Raw genomic sequence first — 24,378 nt, 5'->3', positions numbered from 1 at the left:
TCGACTACGAAATCTTAAAAGTTGCGCCACAACATCCCCGTCATCAATCCCCCGATGAAGGAGCCAGCTAACGGTGCAGAAACGTAGGGAAAACAAACTTACTCTTTGGTTGGAGCTAATTCGAAGTCAAAAGGTTTACGCGGCGAGAGAGGCACAATGCCCCCGGTAAATCTGCCTATTAGTCTTTGATGTCATTATTAGCCCTATTGTATTGCGGACAGCAGACTCCGGTAGAGCCCACATATGTCTGTTGTTCAGTCATGGGCGTGTGAATTATGCCCTTTCCTTCTTTCTTTCTTTCTTTCTTTCTTTCTTTCTTTCTTTCTTTCTTTCTTTCTTTCTTTCTTTCTTTCTTTCCTTCCTTCTTTCTTTCTTTCTTTCTTTCTTTCTTTCTTTCTTGCAAGAGCCACAAGAACCCTCGCTTTTTCTGCGACCAGTTTTCACCTGACGCGCATCTGCGTACATGTACGGAATGGTCAAGAATGACAAAGGAAGGCCTGATGGCCCTGTTTTAGTTTTATAAGGTGTCTTCTTTAGCAATATTCTCGCTTGCCCAGCTTCGTTTACCGTGTTACTTTACCTGGGTAGGTGTGCTATCAAGATTGCGACAACCATGCTCGAAGCCAAGAAACAGATCTGGTAACGTGTAATTGTGAAATGCAGAACTTTAGAGGGCGCTGCGAAAGCCCGTGCGAGGAAACGCCAGCAAACTGCGAGTACCTGCTAACATCTCGTGCTGTAGTGCTGTCGCCAGGTATAGTCATTAGCGTTGCGTCCTCCACTGGATTCACTGCAGGCAAGGTTTGGTTAACCCGCAACGGAGAACTGCTGTGCAGCACCGGAGCCCGAACAGATACGACAGCGACGAACTGTGGCTGAGCAGGGTGATATTATCGACAGTCGATGTTGATCCCATAGAAAGTTAGCCCCAGCCCTTCTCAGCATCTGCGATGAGCCAAGCAGACTTGGACGTGCTGTGCGATGTACTGACGCTAATGTCCATGGAAGAACTACAGTCCCTGGAGGATTCCAACATCCCGTGGATACCAGTCCTGAGGAATGGTACGCACATGGAGGCTGTCCGCTCCATTCGACTTGCCCTGGAAGCTGTCGCCCTTCTTGACACCCGTACCTTCCTCGTTGCCTGGCTCTACTGCTGCCTCGCTGAGAGGCAGGCGCTTCGCTCCTGGCGTTCGTATCGTTCCAGCAGTTTCCTCACTACCGCTGAGGACCTGATGTCCGTCCGCTTCGTTCTGCACGAGCGATTGGAGACCGTTTTCAATAATTCGGGCTGCCATACCAAGTGCGCTAAAACCGAGAGAGCAGGTATCATCTACGCCTGCGTCATGGCCTCACGTCCCGGGGACAGATTCAAACACGACGTCATCTGCATGTGCGTTCAGCGTTCGCTGCCGTATCTGTTCGTACATTCCACAACGAGTTGTGAGTGGCGTGTCACTGCCGCTCTCCACGTAGTTCTGCAAATAATTCCCGAAGAACTACTCGAAGGCAATTTCGTCAAACTCAGTTTAGCACTGGAGAGTGCCCGGCAGCACAGGGCATAGGTTGATGCATTCTTTATGAATAACAAGACAGGACGCCTCTTAAATACTTCTGACCGAGAAGAACAGACAGCGGTCAAGGAACCTGACCAGGCTTCTCGCAAGAGAAGCCGGCCTTCTGGTAAGACACACGTCTATTCAAGCGAAGTCTTTCCATGCCACTTGCGAAGTATAGTATTCCGTTCAAGCTTAGTAGCATGGCTTTTACGAAGTCCCAAGTGGTCATAGCGTATGGGCCAGTATTACGCTAATGCTTGCTAATGCAAGGGCATTGGACTTACCTTTGTGCTTATAACGGCTTGGCTATTTGTGCTGCTATGGATGCTTAGTGGAATGATAGCTATATCGTTTTTGATAGCTATGAAATTTAAGCTCACGACTTCAAATTGATGAAATAATTTTTTCTTCAGATACACGCCAAGTAAGTCAATGAAGTGCCTTCGTGTCTTCAAGGACGCGTACCAGCGATGTTATTTCAAGGTAGAACGCACGTTGCTATTTGCAAGCTTTTTGCTAACGTAGCTTTGCTATTTGTTTTGTTTGCAGCTTCAGTGGTGCATACACTCGCTTTACTGTATAGCCTTCGAAGTATTCGCCTTGCATAAATCTTGTATCCCGTATCTTGCCTTTGCATTGCCTTTGCTTATTTTTGTCTTTTTTAAACACTTCACCCGCTCGTTGAGTACTTTGCCTTAATGCCAGAAGCAGTCCCGGCCAAGCGCCTCTTGTAAAATGCGGCAGAATATTGAAGAGCACCAAACCACTTTCGGTAATTCAATGAACGATCGCATGTGCCGTTTTTTTTCTTTCGGTAATTTCTTGGCACGTCGTAATGCTGACAGGGTTATGCACGTTAGGTCACCAGGCAAAGCAATTAAGATTACTCTATATACGGGGCTCTTCAGTTCCCACCGTTCTAATAGCATGCATTGGCAACGCAGTCATTCATAATCCGTGCAAATAATCTAGCATTTCAAGCGAGCAAGGCAATGGTTAGCGAAGCTTGGTATGTCATGCCAGTGAAGCCCGAAGTCGCGATAAATTTGTTCTTGCTGCGCACAAGCTAGCTGGCAACGTAGATATTTTGTACTTTGTTATACCTTTTTGCAAAAATGTGTTATTGCTAGCAACTAGCTAACTCTGTGGACCGTCACGTTCAGCGCTGAACATCCCGTCGCTTGTCGGTGTAGTTACCGTCGCCGATGCTTCGGTGCGTTGATTCAAGTGTGCATCCGTTCACTTATTCTTGATACGTCGGCGATATAGAGTGGGCGTAAATTTTCGTGAGTTTGGGGTGTATGTGTGTAGATAACATGTCTTAAGCTTACTCTGCCACGAAGCACCGCTACCTTTTTGAAGTTTTTATTTTGCGTTGGTTGTGCGACTCGACCAACAAGATGGGGTAGGGGTCCGTGATATCAAAGCTATCAACGCTAGAGATCTGGGGCGAAATGACGTTTGTTAGAACATGATCAATGAGAGTACCAGGGCTGTGTGACATGCAGCGTGTAGGCGATTGTAACAGTAATTCCATTCCATGGGCGACAAAGCAGTTTTCGTATTCTGTGCAACAACTGTTCGTGATATCGGTAATATCTGTGTTTATGTCACCAACGGTAGTTAACGTTTTGTTTTCACGATTCAGGCGGGTTAAAATGCTATCGAATTTTGCTCAGAAACGCATGTATGATGACGACGGGGAAAGATAAATGGATGCAATGATAGTGTTTTCGTTAGACGGAAAAGAAGCGCGGTCAAACTCAACCCACACGGATTCGACTTTATCAAGGTTAAATGTTTTGTCAGAGCGGCGCTTTTAGGAAAGCTGTTTTGAGATGAAAATGGCAGAACCACCATGGCGGTCACTATTTCGGTGGTTGTATTCCGCATCATAACCCTGTACTGTGAATAGGTTATTACCCTGAGGTGACAGCCATGTCTCCGAGAGACAGATAACCGAAAAGTTATGAGCCGGTAAGAGTTAGAAAATTTATTACGTCGACCTTATGTTTGGGTAAGCTGCACGTGTTAAAATGGATGACAGATTTGCGTGATGCGGACGACTTACTGAGTAATTGTTTTAGTTGATCTGCGCTGTAATAAGTGTAAGGTTGGCTATCTGAAGGATGACTGTTCATGTGAAGACGGAAAGATCATTTACACCCGACATGCGGTGCACGCGACTGCCTTTGCACTTGCGAGCTGGAATTTTGCCGTTAGCTGTCCAGAGAAATTCCCAATGTTTGTCTCGTTTTAACGCAACTGCTTGGGCAAAGAGCCTCGTGTTTTAGGGTCTCACGTGTTCATTAATGTAGACGGGCTTTAGATTAGAATTTTGTGTTGTGAAACCGATGGCGCCAGCCGTCAATCGCGCCTTTCATGCCGCTGCAGCAAACTCGGTTTTCTTGGTATGCGAACAGAATCGGGCCATAATGTGTGGTCCCTCCTTTGCCGGAACACAGTGTATGATGTCAATGTCGGAATCGTTGACTGGACCGCCAACTTTCCCACCGATCTCCTTAAGCATTGCGGTGCAGCATTTGCCCTGTGTCGAAGGAACTCCTTTTATTTCTAAGTTGCTGTTGCGGGAGTACTGCTCGAGTTCAGCCACGTGCAGTGTTAACTGCTGATTTGCCCGGGTCAACTCATTGTTATTTTTGGCAAGAGCGCCGCTTGCTGACTTTTCATTTCGTCGTAAATATCATTGAACATGGTTACGCTTCGGAGGCAAGCGAAAGCAAGAATGTGGCTTGAACTTGGAGCCATAGTTTGGTGACCAAGATGCTCACTTTTCTCTGACGACTCCCTAGATATACTGTGGTTCCAATTAAAGGAGTAAACTGGGAACAACTGATAGACCATCGTTTCTTGTATCCAGTGTCATCCTGAAGAATACCACATGAAACTTCGCGAGAGACTGCGCAACGCTTTAGCACGGGTATTTAACACTCCATTTTCACCAACAGTTTCGGCGCTCTCTAACTAATAATTATTTATATCGCCGAATTCTGATGATACAAACACCCCTGCGGTAGCTTTGCGAGGTAGCCTGTGTGTGAGTGGATTCATAAGACCATCCTTCATAGCATGCTTGAAACGGGCTTAAGAGATTTTGATGCTTTCTTGTTTATTTTAACCTCCGAGATGGCAGAAAATGTTTTTCCTGAAAGGAAGTAAAATTTATTGTGGTGTTTCTTCTCCATTTAATCCTGTCAAAAACAATTGCGCTAGGTCCTACAAATCATAATTAGCTCAGTTCACAATGACGTAAGCACGGTTTAGGTCGGCTCTCGCCCCCGCCGCAACCCCCCCCCCCCTCTTGGCATTCTATGGCCTTTAGATAGGAGATAAACAGAGTTCATTTGCCTGTGCATGTAACAAATCCCATCTTGGTGCAGACACATCTAAGTTTAACTTAGAATTCTTAAAGTTGTGTTACAGCGAGTTGGCTTTATATAGGAGATAATCGACGCAAAGAACAAATGAGAAAGAAAAAATACATTCGTTGCGGAAAATGCCACATTATTTATTTAGCAGTTGTTTGTGCCAAGCTTCTTTCATCCTAGGCAAACATAAACTGACTGTGGTCAGCGACATGCAACGTGTCACGTGTTGTACAGTGCCAAGTCCTTAAAATATAACGCCATTTTATTTTCATTACAGCCGAAACAACTATCGTGGATTACATTACCATGCACTGCGTGTCTTCTGACCCCGCCATCTGATAACTCAACCACTGGCGAAGCCACTCCCCATTTACTCAATGGAAAGAATGTTGAGATGGGCACGGCATAACCCAGGTAAAGGTTTCATTTTTTGCGTGCTCAGGCTACACAAAGTACAAATTACTACAGCTGAAATACTTATTCCACGCTTGGTCTTGCTACATTGTGACGTTTGCGAACAGTAATTTATATTGAATTCTTAGTGTTAATATAGGTGCTGACTCGAATGACAATTAAATAATGATGGCACGAAAAACAAAAAAACGCAGTTTTTCGGCAGCTGCATTCTGAAGGAGATTAGTAAAAAAATGATAAATGCTGTTATTTAAATTAAGAGCCACGCTTTGTAGAAAGGTGTTTCATGAGATGCGCATTACTTTCAAATAATTGCGATTTCGGGTCTGTACAATGTTTTTTAGGCACCACTCATGAAATAAGGAAGGTATCTCACCTAAAAATATCGGCATGCTAGGATCAACTGTTTTCAGTGCCTTCAAGAACATTTCACAAGAAGTGTCTGTGTTGCAATTGTAAAACAAATGTTTTCAAACATTATTCGCTCTTTTCAACCCCGAACTTTCTTTGTTTTCTTCTTTTATGGAGAACACCGCAGATTGCATTTCTAAACTATAATTCACTATTCTACCGCGAGCGCGCAAAGCGGCTTTATGGCACACAGGATATCGTCGTCACCCAACAGTGCTAATAAAACGTAACGCTGTTAATCAACGGCTTGTTGCTCCGTACAGGGCTTTTTCTTGCTTGCATATTGTCATGTGGTCGTGACGTTGAATAACACAGTAGCAGTACTGTGAACGACAAAACTAAGTTTTATTGGGCGAACCTGTGCCCACAAAACAGGCTACACTTATAGCACAACGATAGGGGCGAACACGCTCGGCGATCGTCGAAAATCTGATCAGCGGGTCAAGCGCGTCGGCTTTTATAGATCAGTCGTGGAATGTTCCAGATTAACCGATGGGACCCGCGTGCCTTCCACAAAGTTCTACACCATTCGCGTCACGGGATGAAATCTGATAGCACAAGGTACGGCGACAACAGACAGCCGGGTAGAAGCATCGATAACTTTCCAGAAACGTCGGATACATGCAGGTGCGTCCCTCGCTGTGAGATTACAGCGGCGAAACGTGGTCGCCCGATAAAGATAAGTACACGTGTCAATATGTATGCACTTGTATCCAGGAGCCATCCGCGCATCGTGTAAGGCACGCGCAAACTGCGTGCTGTTGTTTTCATGGCTTGGCCCAGTTAGAAGCGAGCTAGCTTTGCACCCCTGAGATATTATTGCACCCTGCACGTAGCCACAAGGTGTTATTTGTACTTCAGTATATTTATCTTTCATCGCAAAAAAAGAACACACAAGACGCGTGCATAGCCAGAAGCATCATTTTGAAGCTTGTGATGGTTCTCCAATATACCTCCACGGTTTACAAATTGGTTAATGGCAAAAAAAAAAAATGAAATTACGTAATACCTTGAATGCACTGATTGCATATGAGGATCTAAAATGATTCGTGATTTCTAAACTTGCTTCAGACGCACCAAAAAACGCCGTTCAGAACTACTTGAAGTCCTGTTAAACACGCAGTATATATGCCTTATACGCGAATAGGTCTTATTAAAGCTTCGTTTATGTTAGTTGGGAACCCCTGTATCTAAGTGACTTGTGTGTAGTCTTTATAACATTTAGAAATTTCCTTTGCGCCGCATATAGCATTAGTCCCTCTCTGTTAATTTGAGAAGGCTTGCACATGAATGAACACCGCTGCAGGGATTGAAACGTGGTACTTGGACAGCATCGCAGCCAGCCCATTTTTCCCCAACCGTGAGCGCTGGGTCGTATGCATTGGTAGTGTATGACTCACTCTCGTTTGGTGCAAAAATGCATCAGCTCGGTGTGCCCGACGCCCAACGGTGGTGCAAGAACTCCCTGAAATCATCTATTTCAAATATGGCGCTTCAATTGCTGAGCTTGTAAGTGTATGAATGCGAGGTAGTTGGTACGATATCACGGTTGAGGCCAATGCAAAATCAACGCGGACAAGGGAGGAATACAGGACGAGCGGGAACTGCCAAATAATAGGGTGTATTATGCGCACACACCAATATACCCATGGAAAAAAGTTATGCAGATTCCACGCACTGTTGGAATGGACGTAAGCGAAGCTTTCCGTGCTTAATGCTCTGGTTGACGATAATTAGCGGTGATGTCGACGGCTAAAGCTTAATTTCTTCAACCTTTAGGCTAACACGAAACTGGTGAGTTGATGTTAAACTTAACCTTGCGTGCACCAGTCCGCTTCTCTGCGTAGTAGACAAAACACACAGGGAGAGGTGTTTGCTTGAGGCGTTCTTGTGAGTGGTATATTATAACCTGTGAGAGGTTTTAGCGTTGTCATTTCCTCACATGGCACACCACATTGTGGCAGAAGTGTTGACCTGAAACTGGATTGTGGGGCTGTACGCGCCAAAACCACTCAGATTATGAGGCAAGTCGTAGTGGCGGACACCGGATTAATTTTCACACCGTGATGTTCTTCAACGTGTCCCAAATTCTAAGTGCGCGTGCTTTTTCTATTTCGCCCTCGTTGAAATGCGGCTGCCGCGACTGGGATGAAATCCGTGCCCTCTAACAATACAATAGCCGTGAAGCTAACGCGGCCGGCACAGAAGTGTTGATTTGACGGCCGACCGCTTCCGTAGTATCTCCAGAAACCTGCAGTGCGCTTTAATTAATGCGGCTCTGATCTTGCCGCCATGCGTACGTTTTCGCTTGACATTTTTCATGGCGTTTATTTTTCGCGAATAGCAGCAACGTACTGTACCGTACCTTGAACTTGAGCTTATCCTGTTTCCCCGCAACCGCTGTCGTATGGTAGGCTTTCCTTGCTTTCTCAAGTTACCTCCCCCCAGTGGCGTAGCAACAGGGGGGGCCGGGGGGCCGTGGGCCCCGGGTGCACGGGGCCAGGAGGAGGGGGGGGGGGTGTCATATACATCTGAAGACACCCGAAAATTGTCGATATCCTCGCCTTCCTCGACTACACCCGAGGGGGGGGGGGGGTGACAGAAGAGCTAAGGGCCCCGGGTGCCAGACGACCTAGCTACGCCACTGCCTCCCCCCATCTCTTATATGGGAACTGCCTCTTTTCCTCCCTCTAATCCTTTGTGCAGGTCTATATGCGACCCCTCTGGCCTCGCATGTTCGTAAAAAAAGATGCGCCACAGTTTCTGCAATGCTTCCAAGGGAGTCACGGACAATTACAGTTGTCAAGCGGCTAATGTGGCGACGGTCAGGGAGCTCTAGAGGGCATTCTGCACATTTGACTCGCTTTTGAGGGAGATTTACCTAGAAAATACCATTTGCGTTGAATGGCAAGGGGTGAGGAGCGAGGAGAAAGTTGGTACCAGTCACGGTGTAAGAATTGGTACCAATAAGGGACAGAGGCAGGGGTGCCCTTTATTCCCATTGCTGTTTATGATGTACATGGTGAGGATGGAGCGGGCGCTAGAAGGAAGTAATATCGGATTTAATCTCTCATACAAACAGGCGGGAACAGTAGTAGAGCAGAAGCTCCCAGGTTTATTTTATGCGGACTACACTGTGTTGCTAGCTAAGAAGCAAAGTGATTTGCAACGTTTGGCTAGTATCGGTGGACAGGAAGGCAGCAAATTAGGTTTGAAATTTAGTGTTAGAAAATCAGGTATTATGGTATACAATGAAAACCGTGAACAGACAGTGGCAACACAGGGCCAGGAAATACTTCGGGTAACAGAATATAAATACCTTGGTATATAGATAAACGAAGGCAATAGATATATGGAAACTCAGGAAAAAATATTCTTCATTCCTGGAAAAAATCGATTCTTCATTCAGAACAGCCATTCTAGGGGCACTTTAAGGAAGGTCGAACAATGGGTTGTAGACTACATTGGCAACGTTGGCAAGCAACTGAAAGCGGCCTTTCGGAAGACACATTTATGAGGACAGTGGTGCAATGTTTCAAATCGCGAGGAAGTGCTATATTACCACTGCACTCAACACTGCATTTTAGGCACCGACTGTTGCATTTGCCATGGAGCGGCACCCCCGCATCTTGAAAGACAATTCAAGACTTTCAGAGGAAGATCGTGGCTAATCCAGGTCACACATTATTTGAACGCCATAACGCGCACAGTTCAGTGTCTTGCCGCACTACGCAGTCACGGCAACCTGGCAAGTACTCATGCCGGCAGTTAAGCGATTTTGTGGTGGACGTTCTGTCTCGTTCAAAGCTTGCATGGTCAGGCCGCCAGAGTGCTGCCATCTGCCGGCACTTTTAGCGTTCTTTCAAACTGTCCTCTCTACTCGAAGGAGAGTTCTGTTTTGAGAGAACAATGTTTGCAAAATACAACAACCTTAAGGCAGACTGCCGCTGCGCTAATGGGTGCAGTTGTTGGAAAATAGGCAGAGTTTGCTGGCAGTTTTTGTAATGCCATCTTAGATTCCATTTCTGTTTGTTGTACTGTTATTTTTAGGACTCTCGAACTGAGTGCCATGCGCGTGTAATAATACTGTGTCATGTGCAATACTTACTTTCTTTTGTGTCATCTTGAGCAAGAGATGGGCAGATGTGTTCTTTTTTTTTGCAAGGTTTGCTATGACTACACCTTTGTTAGACAATTGTAACCCTGTTGCAGCAAGTTGACATGTGACATAAGTGAAGTTTTTTGCATATGCGCAAGTGTTTATAGCTTCTATTTAAATAGAGTTCTGTTTATTACTGTTACAAGTTCTACGAATGTTTCTTTTTTTGTGAAGGTTTATTAAATGACAAATATTGAATTTGGCTTCTCCAGATCGAAAAGTCTATTCGAGATGATATTTTAAACTTCAGTGTTCATGTTGGAAAGACCTCCTAGCTGAAAATGAATGTTTTTGTTTTGTAAAAATTTATTACACCAAACCAGTGTTAAGTGTGGCTTTTCCAAGAAGGAAAGTCTATTGTAGAAAAAGTATGTTTTAGATGTGTTGTGTCCTTCATGTTGTTCCTTTTAGCTCAAAATAAATTTAGTTTCGCGTTTCGCACGACAGACTTCCCACTACAGTCATCACCACACACTCGATAGAGGACCGGGACCAGCGTGACAACGGTTAGCTTTAATATTGTTATCCCATGTGCAAACAGAGGACATGGGACATTGACATCGGTAAGAAAAACACCTCTTCAAATGCATAGTTACCAATGTTACAGCAAATGCTGTGTGAAAACATTGATGTGCTTGAATAACACCTATTGACACGCATGGTTACTGTGTGCGTTGACACATACTGTGTAGAATATACACACAATTTATTGACATGCGTAATAAATATATGCGCTGGCACATAATGTAAGGGACATGACACACATCGGACATGGATAAAACAGAATAGTAACGTGCATATATGTACGACAACACACACACTGTGGAAAAAATGTGTATGCGTGTACATGCATGTGTGTGTGTGTGTGTGTGTGTGTGTGTGTGTGTGTGTGTGTGTGTGTGTGTGTGTGTGTGTGTGTGTGTGTGTGTGTGTGTGTGTGTGTGTGTGTGTGTGTGTGTGTGTGTGTGTGTGTGTGTGTGTGTGTGTGTGTGTGTGTGTGTGTGTGTGTGTGTGTGTGTGTGTGTGTGTGTGTGTGTGTGTGTGCATGATGAGGTAAGTATGTCGAGAATTATTTTCACACCATTTCCCCAGCTCTGCGGAGAGCTTCTTGGACCTGCCACAAGAATCCCAAATATACATCTGGCACAACATGCTTCGATATCATTTTGTCTGTTGGTCTTTCAACTTGGCAAGTGAACCGGCTCGGCTCTTGACACCTGAAACACTTCACACTGCAGTAATGAAGGCTGGAAATTGTGCGCCTGAGTGAATGTCACTGGAATCTCTGTGCTCATTGTTTGGTTTTTGAAATGTAAGCTTGTGACACAGTGATTACTTGTCTGGCAGCTGCACATATTGTAATCTGGCCTTGTCTCACTGGTGTCATCTTTATTTGGGAGCTTGAAATTGGTGCGTATCAAAATTTCCACAGCTCGCTAAAAAATCTGCAGGGACACTAAAGAAGGCTGTCCATGTAATACAGGATTGGCAAATTACAGTGTTGCGATGCCTGATGCATCAGTCTTGCGAGTTGAATTGGTGCGTATCAAAATTTCCACAGCTCGCTAAAAAATCTGCAGGGACACTAAAGAAGGCTTTCCATGTAATACAGGATTGGCAAATTACAGTGTTGCGATGCCTGATGCATCAGTCTTGTGAGTTGAATCTTGGTATGCCAAAAAATATAGCTAGAATGAGACTGGCTTGAAGTTCCTGGGCTAGCTCCTTGTGATTTCATGAGATTTGGACATCTACCCGAGACTTGTTATTAGATACTCGTTAAACAGCAGTTTTTGCATCTTAATGATTATTCGAGAACTTTCTCTGTGCCAAAACCGTCCAAACACTTCTAAAGCTTGCGATGTCATGCTGTGGTTTGAGTGTGATATTTAAGGGAGACATTACCTTTGATATCTTGTGCTAGTAAACAACCTTTATTTTGCCAAACACATGCAAATTGGGTTTTTAAATACTTTGCTAAGGTAAACTAAATGCCCCTCTGTAGTGTCCTTTCAAGTTTCTGCTGGAAGTCGATCCATCAGGAATGGCCTAAGTACCTTGCTTATGGTTTAAATTCTTCGTTTTTGCACTTTGTTCTAACCTGAACTTGCCATGTCAGATGGTAGACGGCTGCCACCTCATTGGGTAAAACGGACATGGACCTATAGTGGACTGATACTCCAGGGCAACCCATATCAAACCTTTATGTAGGTCTCCCTGTTGACCTCATAGGACTCCTCGGGGTGTCTACTGACCGGGAAAACGGGGAATTTTCGGGGATTTTCAGTCGTCTGGAAATACTCTTGGGAAACTCGGGAAATTTGTGCTATCAGGGACAATTCGCTGCAATTTTACTGAAAGTGAACACAAGTCGCGCTAAGGCTGACTCGAATAACAGAGGAATCGTAACGAATCGTCTGACACCGTGTCGCCGGCTGGAGGAGTTGGCAGTGTCAACGACCGATTTTCTGGGACACCCGACACCCACAACCACCGTAGTCCTCCATAAAGAAAGCAACAAAATCCCAATAAAGAAAGGCGTTAGGCAGGGAGATACTATCTCTCCATGCTATTAATAACCGGTCGACCGCCCGTGTCATTGTCAAGGGTAATTTCAATGTGTTCTTTTGTTTAAAAATGAAATAGAACTAGACAAGCAGCGTTTTATTTCGTCTTATAATGCAATACAAGGATGTTTTCTGAAAGGAGTGGTTGAGTTCTAGTGACAGAATTTGACTGAGTAGTGCTTTCGTCATCGGGCAAGTACTTTTAATTTCCTGCGGGAGTCTCTAATCATGTTCTGCAATTACCTAAATTTTTCGATTATTAAGGCTCTGTTCGCGATAATATTAATCCTTTAGAGATTCTCGAGCACCAATTATCACTTTAGCTAGAATTAATATTTGCCTTTAGTGTCCTTTCAAGCTTCTTGTCATTCTGTTCCGTGTTTTTCATTGAAAGAATTCGCCGCTGTCAGTAATAGCACCGACTCCCCCTTTGTAATCCTCGCGTTTGGCTTCGAAGCTCGGAAAGCACAACGCGCTACAGAACGCCGTTTCTTGCAAGTCAGCTTCGCCTCAGTACAGCAATGTTACGCGGTGAAGCAGAAGCAAAGTATTGCGGTGAAGCTTAAGCATGAGAAGAGGCAATTGTTAACTATGCACAGTATGTACTTCATAATTATACATGGCTGCACGCACCTTCTCCTGTCGCAGTACGAACACTAATATGCCTAATAAGAGTACTGGCAGGCCTTCAGAGCTTTTTCGGACGTTCCTGTACAACTTGAGCACTTATGGGCAGTAAAAGAGATGCATTAACTTTTCGGACGTTTTCACGGCCCCCATGAAGTCTGAGAAATCTGATGTTGACTGCAACTTACCAAAAGGATGCTTCAAATGGTCCGTGGGGCGAACGCGCGGCGGAAGGAGGACGAGAACAGAAAAGACCGACGCATTGGCGAAGGAACGGGAAAGAGTGCCGCCGATTCTATGAAGGAGCTTCAGCTCAAAAAACTAGGCGTTGGCTCCTCAACGCCCTCGGGCTCCTCAGGCGTCCCTCAACCGAAGCAAAACAAACTCTTTAAAGCAGTGAAACGCAACACTGAGGCGTTGTACACGGGCTGAGAGTATGTCAGGACAGTTGAGATTTTCCTTCCAGCTGCTGTTTGACTGCAGGAGTCAGTGGAACGTACGTTTCAGCCACCGTGAAACAGTGAGCCGCCGTTCCTTCGGAATCTGGCGTGCACAGAAGCATGTTCCGAGGACATGCCTATACAGAAAAAGGTGCTTAGAAACCCCCAAAACTTCCGTTGACATTCGTGTGTGGCATATGCACCTTCTCTTCAAGACGCTCCCACTGCTATCTCTCGCATTCTTTTTGCGCATGGGAAACGTGTCCGCTTCGCAGCAGTTTCGCCCCGTTTGTCGATATTCGAACCAACCCCCGAAGAGCTCTTCGATGCGCACATGCTGACGTACGGTTCAATTCTTACGGTGGTATATGACACCGAACCCGGGCTGACGCGGGCGAACACGTGGAAATGCATGCGGCGTGCTTGGAAATGATTTAGAGCGCCGCGCCATTCATTTGGGGTACAGCGCTCTAAAGCGTGGGGCAGGTATCCTTGCGAAAATCGTGTCACGTGGGTTCGATGCTCCCCAGCCCTAAAAATTTCATTTTCTTTTATTGAAAAGTGCTGTTAACGAGGTTGGGCCCACGTTATTAAAATACACTACCTTCGGGAACGGCGCACATTTTTATACAGCATTATCTTCCGGATCGGTCCATTTTCTTTTTTTGTTGGAGACGGACAAACCATCCGGAAGGCAGCCGAATTATTCTAGAAATTGCATTAAGAAGCAAGCGATTATGTTTTACGAGAGTAGGAAACGGGACCTTCTCCGTAGGCGTCGCCGCCGCTGGGAGGCGGCTGTCAAAAGTTCAGAGCTGGCATACCAGCTCTTGGCCGTCCAGCAAGACGAAGATGCCGCTCGAATCCAAGGACTTCGAGCCGTCACCTGAGGCGACCACAGCAAGAACTGCCGGACTATTCTTTAATAAAGTTCCTTCTTCTTCTTCTTCTGGTCAATTTTATATATTCGTGACGAGTAAAGGAACTTCAAGTTTGTTTAATTTTATTATAATAATAACATTTCTTTTCAGCGCCCATCGTTGACGCCACTATCACTCGCAGTGCAATGCGCGTCTTGAAATGTGCAGAAATAATAATAATATTTGGGGTTTTACGTGCCAAAACCACTTTCTGATTATGAGGCACGCCGTAGTGGAGGACTCCGGAAATTTTGACCACCTGGGGTTCTTTAACGTGCACCTAAATCTAAGCACACGGGTGTTTTCGCATTTCGCCTCCATCGAAATGCGGCCGCCGTGGCCGGGATTCGATCCCGCGACCTCGTGCTCAGCAGCCCAACACCATAGCCACTGAGCAACCACGGCGGGTAATGTGCAGAAAGGCGCGCTCGTAAAGTTCACCTGTTGAAATGCGCCTCCCTCACACGTTGTGCTTTTTTGCTTGTCGAAATTTGTCTGAATTTGGTGACGCGGGTAGCTTCATCGCTTCTTAACCTGTTCAGTCAAAACTAGTGTGTTACGACCGCAAGATAATTCTGTAATTGTTTTCGGGCGACTGCGCTGGCTGACGGGCTTGGCATCCGACGATGGGATCAGCACTACACCTGAACCTTTCATCGGCCTCCAAAGAAAGTACGTTCTGTGCAGGGGTGCGATTTACAACCGTACGGCGGGTGCCTTTTCCTGCATCGCTTACCGCGCTAAAAGGTCGAAACGCCCATCAAGTCGATGGCGAGGTTTTTGCATATTAGCTCCAAAGGCAGGCCAACAAAACCAATAGCGCGCCTTCGGAAACAAAATCACGTCACTTCCGCTTTGAACGGATATGGCGTCGTATTATTTTTTCTTCCAGCGGAAGTGTTCCCTCCACATGCAGATGGCGCTAAGCCCCATGAACAGCTAAAGCCCCTGAAACTTCGTAAAGTAGTGCCACTCTCCTCCTCCGCCTTCACTCCTCCTCGTTTCTCCTCTCTTTCACGCTCCCTCCTCGACCATGGCACCGCCTACTTGCTCGAGCGCAGCAGACGACCTTTCGCAGAGTGAATGCACGCATAGCAAGGTAGTGCTCTTTAGGCGTTCACGTTGGCTTTCCAGCTCCGCGTAACTTCGTGTACAGCATAGAATCTTTAGTCGCATGCTTATACAAATTCGGTAACGGCAGCTTTTGTTTCATTTTTGATAACTATTTCTTTAAAAAGTATCTGACGGAGTGTTAACGCTGTGCGTTGACGACTGCGAATGTATCGCGTGCCCTACAGTTAGGTACGCAACATTTGTCAAGGGCGTGTCGCAAGATATTGTTGCGGATGGTTGTAAATAACACGTTTACCATCGAATGACAACCTCTTGGCTTCCAGCAAACCCTCAGCCTAAAGAATCCGCGCCGCCCTTACCATGTGAAGTCGCGGCGCGTATCAGCTATGACGTACAAAGGCTGACGGAGATCACTGCTCTGGAGGCTCGGAAGTGTATTACAAGCTACAGTGCCGCCAACGTGCGTGCTTGCCAATCTAAGCGCGCGCAAAGCCTCAGAGGTGGGCGCTGGTGCTATTATGTTTCTCGTGTCTCAACGCCGACAGAAATACCGCGGCCGATCATCGAGTCGGGACTGTGCCTACACAAGAAAATAAAATGAGTTTTTAGCATTCGTGCGCGAAGCGGGAGCGCGATAACAATGCTTGACCCAATCTCAAACAAGACTACTGTGGCCTTCAGTAATTTTTTGAGGTTAATGACTTATCACGAATAACACTTCATCGTGCGTTGGTTCGTCCGTTTACTAAGTGACGTACTTGTCGCGAACCGAGTTGCACTGAGGTGCATGCATTGAGGACGGTTGAACTCCCTTCGAAGTAACATTTGCGATATATTACTTTATTAGTGAAGTCATGATCGCGCAAAGAATCCCCCCGCCATGACGCGGCCGAAATTGCGGCAAGTGAAATGGTTTTATCCATAGGTTAAAATGATATGAAACGGCATTCGAGTTGCAAGTTAACAGTTTATTTTCACATAGATGCATTACAGATTTGCCTTTGCAGTCACAAGTCCGTGTGCACCATTTATTGTCTCATTGCGTAAGTAAACGCACCAGCCTAAGAGTCCTACAGCAAGCGCGTCTCAATAAGGCATAGTGACTGTAGAAACGAATAGTAGCATAGACGAGCAAGCGAACGACTATATGAGCGCGCGAACTAACGAGCGAGCAAACGACTAAACGAGCGTGCGAACGAACGAGCAAACAACTAAGCACGAACGACGACTAAATCAGCCAGGGAACGGGCGGGCGACCGCACGTTTTCTTTGCGAGTGCTGCAACGCCGCATCTTCAGCTTCGCACACTTTAAAGCTCACGCGAATTAGCACATACGTCTCAATTACCCATGATGCGGTCGCTCGACGACGAACGCACCGCGTAACACTGTTTCGGGAGAGCACGCACGCTTTTCATCGGTGCCTCTGTACCGCAAATCCACCGGGCGACCGCCAACGAGGAACACGAACAAATGTGGCAAACAAAGCTAGTCTATCTAAAGGAGGCTTGTAAGTAACTACAAAAGGCAGAGAGTTGCTCTCCTGAGGCGCTTTCATGATCGATACTGAAATTTGATCAAAAGGACTGCGCTGAATCTTACAAATTTTGTAATCACGTTATCGCACGCAACCTCGCGTGCCCGCGAACTCAAGCCGGTTGGCGTTCAAAACGATCAAGCGCACCAAATATGGCTAACACGACCACGTAGTGCGCATATAAGCAAAGCAGACGTTGCGTAAAAATCATGTTAAAGCGTGCGTACAAATGACAACATGCACAGTGAACTGTGCAATATCTACTACGTTATTGCCCGCAGCACAATACGCAAGCCTGGCACATACAATACTCTGAGAGAGTCACAACTTACATCACATAGTCGCGCGGAGGAAGTTGGTTGGAAGTTCTCCCTCCCGATTCGGTGAAGCCATGCCTTTCTTCTTAACCCGTTGCGCTTACCGGACGGTATACCGCGAACATATTCTTGCCTTTGCTAAAACTATATTGGCATCCAAACGCGCAGCAGGTCATGGTAACAGAAAATGACGTGAAGCGACGTCGCAGTTGCCACAAAACATCCTTCAAGGCGTTCACAAGATCAAAATAACACAGAATAGGAACGGAAAGAATGCCGCCAACAAGCGCCGCTTCTCGAGCAAAGATGGCACTGAAGCGCGACTGTAAACAAACAAAGCCGGCGCAACGGGCCACGTGATGCCATTAGGCCAATAGCGACGCGGTGTCGGCTTCGGCCAGAGCGCTGGAGGAGGAGGCGGCATTCTTCAAAGCGTGGCACTACTTTACGAAGTTTAAGGGGCTTTATGAACAGCCGACGAACCGTCATGTTTTGAACGTATGGGCTCCTATGGAAGCTTCGCTACCAGGTATATTTACCTTGGAGCGCGTACGTTCTTGCGGCTCGCGAAGATGGCCACTAAAGTACGCCACTGCGGAAGAAGGGCGTGGCAATGCGTCTGCACGAGCAAAATGGCGAAGACAGGGTGACCCGGAACTGTGGAAGTGAGAAGCGGCACAACAACTGGTACAACGAGCGGAAGAAGCCGAGCCACGACGACAACCCCGATTGCATAGCTTCACGTATTACCAAATGTTCAGCACGCTTCTGCCTTCTTGCGTTACAAGAGTGTAACACTTGCCGAAATTCTTATTGGAGCACTGCTATGGAGGCTACACACTCTTCAGTACAGCGAGGTGCGTTGGTCGAACACACTCGGGGGCAAGTTCACTACGCAGCGTCACTAGACCTTTAGGCCTAACAACCTGCGAGTGACACTAAAGGCGAAGTCCACTCGCTCGAAGCGTCACTACATTTGCCTGTTTGAATGGGTAGTTTTAATCACCTGTGGTTTCTGGACACCTATGTCGCAGCATACGGGGGTTTTATACTGCTGCTGCAACCCGCTGCAGTAAACGGTTGATTGCTTCGCCTGGTCATGTGACTTTTGCGCTATGGCGAAGTCGTTGCGCGAAGATGGCTCCGCATGCCATTGAATTATATTTATTGGGCAGGGTGGGGGGGCAAAGGGTAAGTGCGATAAACTACGTGTATGCATAGACAAGAACGGCACCGAGAGCGGCGCTGCTGCGCCGGCGTTGAGAGCGCCGCATGCGAAGCAAAATTCTATTAGCGGGTGGTACCCCTCTCCCACCTCTCGTTCGCGCCGCCTTGATTGCCTCCTGCACTGCGCGTGTTTGGGCACGTTTCGTGCCGCGTGCGGTGTGTGCGCGTGGACATTTCCTTCGAAGGGCGGTGTACAGTCTGTTTCACATTTAGGGGAAATCTCGAAGCGCATTGCATCGCGATGCGGCGAGCGCTTGAGTCAGGCGGCGGCAGCAGCTCGCGCAGACGCTCGAGGGGCAGGATCTTGAACGGCGTCGTCTGCTCCGGCGGCGCGCGCTGGCCGCATTGTCGAGAAACGTTCTACTGTCAGGTGCAGGGCGCCGATCACATCGTTACTGCGTGAAATGAGCCGGTATTCTTTGCTAAGCGTCGCGCGACGCCCACTGATATGCCTCGAATGTAAGTTCATCGCTGCATGGCAGTCATAGACGACGTACTGATTCCATACATTCTTCACGGCCCGTTTCTGGAAGGCGACTGTATATTCTAACGCGATAGGACGCCGATCCACACTGCTCGTGCTGTGCAAGAACTGCTAGAAGAGCGCGCAGTCACTCTCTTGGAGCGGCCGCCTCAATCCCCGGGCGCCAACATCATTTAAAATGTCTGGGGTTCGTTGAAAGTATCGCTGGCGCAACATCCCCTCTACCAGTCGCCCGAGGATAGGCTTCGATCCACCATCGTCAGCGACTGAGACGTGCTGCGAATGAACACATCCCTGATCAAGTCATTCTACACTTCACTGCCTTCCAGGATGAGCCGACGAGAGCCGACGCAGCGAAAAAACTTGCCACACTTGCGCGTGACCTGACATTAGCCCAGTGGAATTCATCCGATTTCACAAGTGCACGCCTCCATACTCTGGACCCTAATTTACGGCTCCATATTCCGTCCGAGCTTCCACGACGTGACTGCACCCTTCTTATCCGTCTATGGCTTGGAGTAGCATTTTCAAATGCCTACTCTTTCCTTATCGGAATGGCCAACAGCCCACTGTGTGACTTCTGCGGGTGGGCAAATCTTATACGCGACTGTTATCAGAAAGCGCCATATTCGTTGTTGCCCCGCTCCGATGGTCATCGGATGCCGCGTCGCTCCTTCTACCAGGGTTTTTATCTTCCTTCAGATTTCCTTTCTTTGTATCGGCCACATGAGCAGACGTGTCGGGGCCCATGCGTGGCCTGTGCTAGAGGCGCTCGACCACGCATATTGTGATAAAAAACAAGGTATAAGCGGGATATTGTAATCGTATTTTTCAGATAAAACTGTGGCTACGGCTCCGTGTGCATCGCCAATCTGTAACAGTTTCCCGATATAGGCTTGAAAATAATATTCTTGATTTTTTTTTCTGTCTAGATTGGTGCACCAGTCCAGTATAACCGCCGACTATAAGTCCGCACTTTCCATCCAACACGTTTCACTCGGCTTCTTCCACGGTGCACGACAGGCAGCCTGCCCGCCTCGCATCCACGGAAGCCGAGATTTAGGCCAGTGCCTTCGGCCGCTTGCAGCTTCCGAGATGACAGCGACTGACATAGACACGCTGTTCTACCTCATGGCACTGGTGCCACAGACGCAGCTGGACAAGCTCGACGAAGAAAGATTGGCGTGGCTTCCCCGGATGAAAGGATGGCGTTCAATGAGGATCAACAAAGTGGTCCGCAGAGAGATTGAAGCCTGTCCGGTGCCACGGGAACGACTCAATCGCCTTGCCTGGTTCTACTGCTGGATGGCGCCCTTGCGCGTGCTGTGTCCGTGGACGCTGTTCCACCTCAGCGCCGGTGTGGCGTTGACGAACGCACTCATTGTCTTCGAACGCTTGGAGTCCGCACTGAAGATTCTGGGCCGCCAAACGGCGTCCGTGGCGAAGGATGACATAACCGCTGTCTTCTGTTGCATTTTGGTCGCAGACGCCGTGCCGGTGTCCCGGAGGCACGACGTTGTTTGCGTGTGCCGCTACAGCGGGCTACCCTACATGGCTGTTTACGCTCCGGCGGCGTCCATTCAACCGCAACTCTCTGTCGCTCTCGCCGCCGTGATGAACTGCAATCCCGAGCATGTCGTGCGTGGTGTTTACGGGGACCTCGAGTCTGCGTATGCCGCCGCTCGGAGTGCTGCGGGTTCGAGCGCAGGCGCCCGAGGTTCAAATGCGAGGCTTAGGGCTGCGCCACGTGAATAGGCAATGTCTAAAACACAAGGCTGCCATGACGTACGTCTTTCCGGTTTTGTAATCACTTCCGGCGCATGTAGTATGCTCAAGCATAGCCTGCGACATTTGCTTTTGCTATTCAGAGGGGCGGGGATTTGTACTCTACTTATCCTGAAGCGAGACAGCTGCAGCTAAGTGGAAATGATGGGGACATGCTGCTGCTTTTAACTGTTGCAAATTTTCATATATTGATTAAGTTTCGCTGCACAATTAAAGACGCCCTTCAACTTGCGGGTTGTGCTTTAGTTATGGCTTGAACAATGGGGTGTTTTATTGCATGACCGGCGATGCAGTGCTTGCATGGATCAGTATATGCATGCTTTGTGGATGTACGCGCAGTTGTTGGTGATGTGTACAAGAATGTTTCATCTTTGCGAAATATTAGATGGGGATCTTGAGACCTGACAGTAGAAACGTCGGGGAGAGCAACATTTTATTATTCATGTGATTGCTTTTAGAGTGCTCCTGATGTCGAATGATGGGCGTATGTGAATTGCGGCTGCTATTCTGGTGTCGTGAACGCTATTTAAAGATTCCAATCGTCGTCAGTTATTTTTACATTCTTGTTGTTTCCATATCTACTACGACGAACAGAACGCTATATTCCCACTCAACCTTGACCGCTAATCACTGGTCCAGCGGTTGGTTGTTTGCTCACCATCTTCATCGACGTAGTATGAATGGGAATAAATTCTTCATCCTTAATTGTCATTACACCAGTGGCAACAATTTTAATTATACTGTCTATTACATAATTGCCATCACGTGTCACCCGCGGCTTAGTGGCCACGCTTTCAGATTTAGTTTTTAATGGCATGTTTTGTTGTGGACTAAAACTGGAAGAATGTAAGATGCTGTAATAAAAAAAACATCAAGTCAATTTAGTGTTCTCCGTTCCTTGCAAGCTTTCAGAACTGTGCAATGCAATGAAACATTGAAAACGCCCGCAATGTGCCAGTACTCACAACTCCAAATTCCCCAGGTGCACTTTGTTTTCTTGTTTTGTTTATTTATACTGTCAGCCCAAGAAAGGGCCTTTGCTGGAGGGGAAAAATATACGAGCCAATACAGAATTTATCTACATGTCGAGCGAGAAATGACGAGACAGTACAGTGGCAGTACGTATAACTAGTCACATGCAGTGAACAAAAACAAAATACACTTGTTTTAGGTGCATCTAAAAAGAGAAATACATGCTAAGAAGTACTCATATTTGAGAGCGTAAGAGTCTCCGAACGAGCCGTACAATCGCTGACTGAGGGAGATATGACCATTGAATTTAGTAATTAATCCCATTCTTTATTCGCCTTCGGAAAAAAGCTATATTTGAATGCATCATTCCCTATAACTAGCATTTGTATGTATAAACTGCGCATGTGTCAGAGCGTTGATCTGATGACAGTTTTAACCTGGTTATGAATAATTTGAAATAAAGAAAAATTGGGAGTGGCGTAGCTCGGCTATGCCAGGATATACCTAGCGAAAGCTAAGGCATGGCATGGTTAGCCTTGGTTAATCTTCATTGCAAGACCATGTTAGTCTGGTTGTCTAGCTACGTTGCGGCGTTTAGCCAGTCGTTCGGCGGGCTGTTCGTCTTTCCTGGGCGATTCGTTTCCTCATCTTGTTCTGAAGTCGATTCCAGGCCTCCTCCTGCTTATCAGAATTGTCGCCGTCCATACTGCCGCCTCAACTGTGGTTGCGGCGGACGCGAGCTCTACTTTTCAATCCTCCGATATGTTATCAGGCATGCGACGCAGCTGGCGAAGCGATTGGAGGCGAGCGCAACGACGAAGAACGCGATGTGACGTCATACCAAACGGCGGCGGCGGAAAGGCGCGGCACTGCGCAGCTGCGGAACACCTGTGGCTCAGTGCTACTAGTGGCGCATGCGCAGTAGTGACTAGGGAGCGAGCGAGAGAGAAAGAGAGAGAGGGCGAGAGAGAGAAATATCCGTGGTGAGGCGCGCGTTGTGACGTCATGTGCCTCCTCGGAGCACCGCCATGGCGAAATCGCAAGTTCGCAGCCAGTAAGGCATTGGTTTAAAAAATTTAATCGGTCAAACTGAGTCCTTACTTCTGAGTCGACAATGTCCGCGTGTTGTTTCGCTGTGTTAGCGAGACCGTGCTCTCCCGGCTCTTGTTGTGGCGAGGTGGTACTAAAAGACGTAAAAAGCGACAGAAATTCTGAGAATTGCCTACTACTGCGTAAGCATTGTTCGGGCCGGCTGTGATTTTGTTTGGCTTAGTTTTGCTTACTTGCCTCGCCTAGCGCATGCACGTCTATCCATGGTATTTCCCGGGGCAAAGAACGCGTAAGCTTTTAGTAGACAGTTGTCAGATTTTCTCGCCGCATGTGGTCCCTTCAATGCAATCGCACCGATTGAGCCGGAATTCCGGGCACGAGCGCGCCTCGGTGGAGTAGAGTGGGCGAGAGGGAACACCATAGCTGCCTCAGAGTCACGTGAAGCGTTGCGTGAGGGGAGAGCGCATCGCCGCGACGCCACGTCACAAAGTCCCCCTCGCTGTCACTGTCGCAAGCCTGTGTTATGCGCGTATTCCTTGCCCACGCAAGAGAGAGAGAGAGATAGCTTTTATTTGCGCCCGTCAAAAATGACAGATGAGGGAGGGGGGAGAAGGCTTCAGCCTCAACCTTCATTCATTCCCCTAACCAACCGTCAGCCAGAACCCCTTGGGACTAGGCGGTGGCGGTCGGGGCGAGACCGATGACTTTACGTTGCTCTTCCTATTCGTGGTTGAGTAATAAGGTCTCCCAGCATTCTCCATTTCCTTTAGGTTTGTTATAGGAAGGGCAGGCCCAGACCATGCGTACTAAATCTGCAATGTTATTGCAGTGCGTACAGCAACGAGTAAAGACTTCGGCACGCCATTTACCGTACATTCAGTGTTTAGCAACAACCCGGTTTACAATTTCCTCCACATCCTTCTTTTTTGAGCTGTTTATCCGCCGCTGGATAGGTCGACCGAGCCTATCATGAGGAACGATATCCTGGGGTGTTCTTAGTTCGTCACCTGTAGAGAGGTGTTCCTCCCTTGGGAGTGGCGAGTCAGAGGAGATCGAGCGGAAAGTGAGCCCTCATGTGGACGCGTGTGCCTTCTCCTTCTCCCACAGGCACTGACGCACCGGAGTCCATATCGGAGAGATTTGCTCTGCGGGTACTTGCCCTTTTCTCAGAATTTTGGCGGCTGTAGCAGAGATCCCGCCCCTATCGTAATTACTAATGGCTGCTCTATAGAGTCGCTAACAATCACCCTTGTACCGCTTTGTGTTATTGCTAGAGCAATGGCAACTCCTTCTGCCTCAGTTACACTTGTTTTTTTCTAACGGCGCAGCGCGAAACCAGGTCACCACTCGCACAAACCACTACCGCTGCGTGTGCTGCCTTGTTAGCGTATGTGGCAGCGTCCGTGTAGAGCAAGCACATCGGACCTACGCAATCTCTCGCCTGCGC

At 47.4% G+C, this 24,378-nt stretch overlaps 1 long non-coding RNA gene across 1 annotated transcript in view; it reads left to right on the top strand.

Annotated features, from left to right (window-relative positions):
- The first annotated feature begins 432 nt into the window (after nt 1-432).
- The window catches only part of LOC135919685 (uncharacterized), a 62,336-nt gene continuing 38,390 nt past the window's right edge, over nt 433-24,378 (top strand). Inside the window, exons 1-2 of the long non-coding RNA XR_010570023.2 lie at nt 433-1,683; nt 5,226-5,362. This is a non-coding gene — a long non-coding RNA (uncharacterized lncRNA). The remainder of the gene's footprint in view (nt 1,684-5,225; nt 5,363-24,378) is intronic.

Source organism: Dermacentor albipictus, chromosome 10 (assembly GCF_038994185.2).
Source record: "Dermacentor albipictus isolate Rhodes 1998 colony chromosome 10, USDA_Dalb.pri_finalv2, whole genome shotgun sequence".
Taxonomy (NCBI): Eukaryota; Metazoa; Arthropoda; class Arachnida; order Ixodida; family Ixodidae; genus Dermacentor; species Dermacentor albipictus.
Note: the sequence above shows the minus strand (reverse complement) of the source record. Positions and strands in the feature narration are given on the sequence as shown.